Here is a 5,317-nt window from a genome sequence, read left to right on the forward strand (position 1 = left end):
AATTCAGACCGACTATGCTGAACATGTGTATTATGCTACCTATTTATTCTTTAACTCGCTTTACCTCCCAATTCTCTTGCCTAGAGTGTCCTCGCTCTCATAATCTCCTACGACATGCCAGGCGGAATAGTTAGGGCCCGGAAGCTTCAAAATATACCACATCTACATTTCTTGCCCACTTCCAAGCGCGTCGTCCAAGGCTACCTCCTCCGGAGGGCGGCTACAAGGGCACTATTGGTCGACTAAAGTCGAACAGCAGAACCGCAATACGGAAGCGATCAGAATTGAGTCCATTCATACTTGCACAGGAAGCGGGGAGTACTCGGGCACCAGTCGATTCTTCGGCATAAAGGAATACACAAGATTGACGGCTGTGATGATTGTCGAAACCAACTCAAGTTTTAAGTTGGTTGAGAGTAAAGGTTTTCCGGGAGATGCTAGCATACTGTAATGGTAGTGAAAAAATTTGATCGTGGTCGACTAGATTCGAGCATAATCGACTGTACTCGATCAGGGTCTACCAATTTGATCGATTATTCGATCATGAGGTTCCCCCGATCAGATCATGCTCGTGCAGAACCCCCAAGATCGGCTCGATCATGGTCGAGTCCATCACTACTCATTCCTCAACTACGGCACCAGCGAACCTATTGTCCCCGCCCGAATGCTTGAAGAACTTGAGTCTAGATGGCACCACCGTTATGAGGCGAATATCAACGAGCTAGCAGCCTCCTGTCTTCTCCTATAGGACACTCTGGTGGAAAAGTCTCACCAGGATTGCGTGGCCAAAATGGCCAAGCTCGAGGCAAAATCTGCCGAAATCGCAAAACTCCAGGTAAGGTCTGGTTCTCCTCACTTTTTTGCAACCTCTAAGCATTGTCTAGGTCTCCCTGCTCGGTCAGATCAATGAAGCCTAGAGGTTTAAGGGAAAATTCGACCTCCGTGGAGGACTAGGTAAACAAAAAAAAGTTTCCCTCGAAACCGTGTACCTAAGACTAACATTGAGGTATAGAATGGATTGCATACAAATCAAAAGCATTCGGGAAAAAAATGAAGGATTGTGCACCAGGTATCCAGGAGGGCCTAGATGGGTTAGCGAGCAGCGTGGCCTTTAAGAAAATACTGGCAAAGGAGCTGGTGTCACCAAAGCTAGTGGAAAAGGGCGTAAAGAAGTGCATTGCTGTCCTTTACCATGAAGCCTCCAAACAGGCTCATGGAAATAACGGCAAGATAACCATTTACCACGAGGATCACGTGGAAAATGAACGGGCTTCATTGATGACTTTCTTCAAAGTCCAGAGTAGATGGGCAGATTGCCTAAAATGGGAAGAAGTCTCAAGGTCAGCAGAAAAAGTGTAAGTTAACAAAGTAAGATTTGTCAAAAATATTGATAAAGCAACATACCGTGAATTAGCACGACACTTTCCCCCCTATAGTAGCAGCAAAGTGAATGCGGTTCTGAGAAGCAATAATCAGTAATCCCAAGCGACCAGTCCGTCCAGCTTTGAAGTACGACCAGATGACACAGGTTTTCTGAGGGCGGCCTCGACGGTGGGGGGCGGCGCGAGTGATGTTTCATGAGGTGATAGTAAATCGTTTCTGGGTGTGATTTCAACTTGGCTAGTACCGGAGGTCTAAGTGCTAAGGCTATGGTCCCTGCACTCCGTCCTGTCCTCACCCACCCCGGGCGTACTCGTAGTCTTTCCTAGCACTCTCAGAAAAACGGACTATGAGCCGTGGTCCGTCCCGTCCGACCCCGAAGACGGACCGACTGGACGGCTGGGAATACCGTTCATTACTTAGAAATATTTTATTATTTAACAGGACCAATTGCTTATAAAATCACGTGGGACTGCCGATCTACAGGCAGGACTTTTGGGTCAGACTGGCCGCTTAGGATCACTGGCAATAATAACAAGTTCAGAGTGATACTGGCAGGTTGGAATAAGCGCAAACATGTCCACAGGAAACACTTGAGGCAGGAGAAGGAGGGCTGGAAAAAACCATGTGGCAAGGGGAACTCTGGGCTTGACCCGGCTTCTTTGATGTTCTTCCATCCCCACCAGCTGCTTTGGTTGGAGTCAGCCGAACAAGACTGGTCTCATCGAGTTACTAAAGTACTAGGTCAAATTCATCTGATGTCCTTTTTACCCCAAAACTCACCACTTTCACCACCTTCTCTCACAGCACAATAGCTATGACAACCCACCAAAATTTCTTATGGCATCATTAAGCCTGCAGACAACATGAGAGATGCTACAGGATTCCTAAAAATTACGATAGGGTGGTGAAAGTGTCAATTTAGCTTGTGGTATTGGGTTTCATGTACCTTTTTGTAAGTAGTCCCATACAAAAGCTTTGTCACTTCGCACTAGTCCACACAATTGTGAATAATTCATACAGTCTCAATCCCTCCCCCGCAGCTCTGCTCCCAGAGAATCACGTCCACGGTAATTTTCCAGCCGATAGAATTATTCAAGGTGTTTTCAGGAAGGTATCGTGGAGTATTGTCTGTTTGAAAAAGTCTAATTTTGGTGTAAAACTCGAGTCGGACAAAAAGGTTTGACCTGGTACTATACGAGTAGACTACCGCATTACCTGGGTAAATTGGAAAAGGCGTTAGAACGGGAGGAGAACGTTAGGCGAGTGGCCACTCAGGTGGTGTGAACAAGACAAAGTGATTTCTAAGCGAAGTTGCGGGTTGTTCCAACCTCAGCTATCGTGAATGACCAGCAACTCATACAAATATGAGCTGAAAATGTTCAGAGTTGAGACAACAAAGATAAAAAAAAGGAGTCAATAATGCATAAAACTAAGTAGTTGATTAGGTCCGCCCATAGGCTAAAGGGAAACTTAAAAGGCCACTTAGTTTGAGAAAGTTCAAAGAAGAATATCTTTCCAGCAATTAAGAGGCCAAATATGTGGATTTCAGAGCTTTTGAATAGTCAATTTGAGGAGTCATCTGGCAGAAATGTAGTTCAGATTCTAAGATCTCAACTACCACATAAACAATGTGATAAACCTTCACTTCCAGACAGCATGACTGTAACCGGTATGGGTACTCGGTTATTGGTATTGTTTTATGTTTTGTTTTAAGTATCGCTTTGATACTTGGTTTGTTTTAAGTATCGTTTGATACTTGGTTTTGTTTTATGTTTTGTTTTAAGTATCACTTTGATACTTGGTTTGTTTTAAGTATCGTTTGATACTTAGTTTTGCTTTATGTTTTATTTTATGTATCACTTTGATACTTTATTAGTTTTACCAAAGTGTATCGATTGATACCTTTGATTAGTTTCATTCATGCCAGACATGAACAGATTTGTGTATTTAAAGACTGCCTGTTTCTACAATAGAAAAGGCAGACTTTGACAGACAGTATTTCAATATACTTGGTTGAACGATTACTTCTTTGTTCCTCAGTACACCCTCGAAGCCTTCTTTAATTCTCAGCTCTCGTCTCCTCTCTGGAAGAGCAGGCCACCTGCTAACTATCGTATCTATTACCGATAATGTGATTAGCACCTTATGAACATGTTACAATGACTGCATCAAATCAATCGAGTCCTGAACTAGAGTCAGTATCCTGGTCAGTATCGAAGCAGTTCTGCAAACTACAAAAACAGATTGAGCAGTCCTATACTAGAAAATTTAAACTCCAAGTATTGGAATGGTGGACCTGTGTGAAAGTTGAACAGTCGGCAAAGAAGCCTAATCTGTAACCGGTACAGGTACTCGGTTATTGGTTTGTTTTAAGTATCGTTTGATACTTGGTTTTGTTTTATGTTTTGTTTTAAGTATCGCGTTGATACTTGGTTTGTTTTAAGTATCGTTTGATACTTGGTTTTGTTTTATGTTTTGTTTTAAGTATCGCTTTGATACCTAAGGAGTTTTACCAAAGTGTATCGATTGATACCTTTGATTAGTTTCGTTCATGCTAGACATGAACAGATTTGTGTATTTAAAGACCGCCTGTTTCTACGATAGAAAAGGCAGACTTCGACAGACAGTATTTCAATATACTTGGTTGAACGGTTACTTCTTTGTTCCCCAGTACACCCTCGAAGCCTCGTTTAGTTCTCAGCTCTCGCCTCCTCTCTGGAAGAGCAGGCCACCTGCCAACTATCGTATCTATTACCGATAACGTGATTAGCACCCTGCAAACACCTTACATAATCCAGGCCAACTACGAGCTCCAGAGATGTGGGAGATTTCAAAACCATATCTTGTGCCGATTACAACTCTGTACAATTGGAGGAGAAATGAGGATAGTATTGCTGAGAGTAAGTGTAACCGGTACGGGTACTCGGTTATTGGTTTTGTTTTATGTTTTGTTTTAAGTATTGCTTTGATACTTGGTTTGTTTTAAGTATCACTTGATACTTGCTTTTGTTTTATGTTTTGTTTTAAGTATCGCTTTGATACTTAATTAGTTTTACCAGAGTGTATCGATTGATACCTTGGATTAGTTTCGTTCAATGCTAGACATGAACAGATTTTTGTATTTAAAGACCGCCTGTTTCTACAATAGAAAAGGCAGACTTCGACAGATAGTATTTCAATATACTTGGTTGAATGGTTACATCTTTGTTCCTCAGTACACCTCTGAAGCCTCGTTTAGTTCTCAGCTCTCACCTCCTCTCTGGAAGAGCAGGCCACCTGCTAACTATCGTATCTATTACTGATAACGTGATTAGCACCTTGCAAACACGTTACATTTTTTTAACCTCAGCAAGTGGTTAAGAACCTGTCCCCAGATTTAGGCCTGATCCACCTATCAATATCCACCTCAGAACGCTAGCAGAGAGAAGCGGCAGAATCACGGCATATTCGGCTTCATCTCAAATCTAAGATAGAGTCTTTGATGACTAGAAGTGGGAAGCAAATCCCATGACAAGACCTTACAAGAAAGAAACAACCCCGGTGCTATGCTAAGGAGCTGGGCGAACCTGCAAACACGGAAGACACACAACCTCCAGGAGAATTCCCTTTTACTCCAGCAAAGAAGCCTTTCTTTAAACCTCCAATTGACCCTAAATCCAGTAGCGAATCAGACATAGCTAGCACAGGAGGAGGGCCCTCTGGAGGAGGAAAATCTCAGGCGAGGCCTGAAGAAGAGGAAGTACCCACAGCATTTGAACCTCCTAAGTTTAAACTCCACCTTCTAGCAAAGTTTACAGGAGAAGGAAAAGACCTCAAACCTGAAGCCTTTAACCGATGGGCGACCGAACTCACACACTATCTTCTCCTGTGAGGGAAAGATGTGGAAGACTCTACAACCGGACTATATATCAGATCATTCTGCGAAGGAAAGGTA

The sequence above is a fragment of the Tuber melanosporum genome, assembly GCF_000151645.1.
Source record: "Tuber melanosporum whole genome shotgun sequence assembly, scaffold_87, strain Mel28".
Taxonomy (NCBI): domain Eukaryota; kingdom Fungi; phylum Ascomycota; class Pezizomycetes; order Pezizales; family Tuberaceae; genus Tuber; species Tuber melanosporum.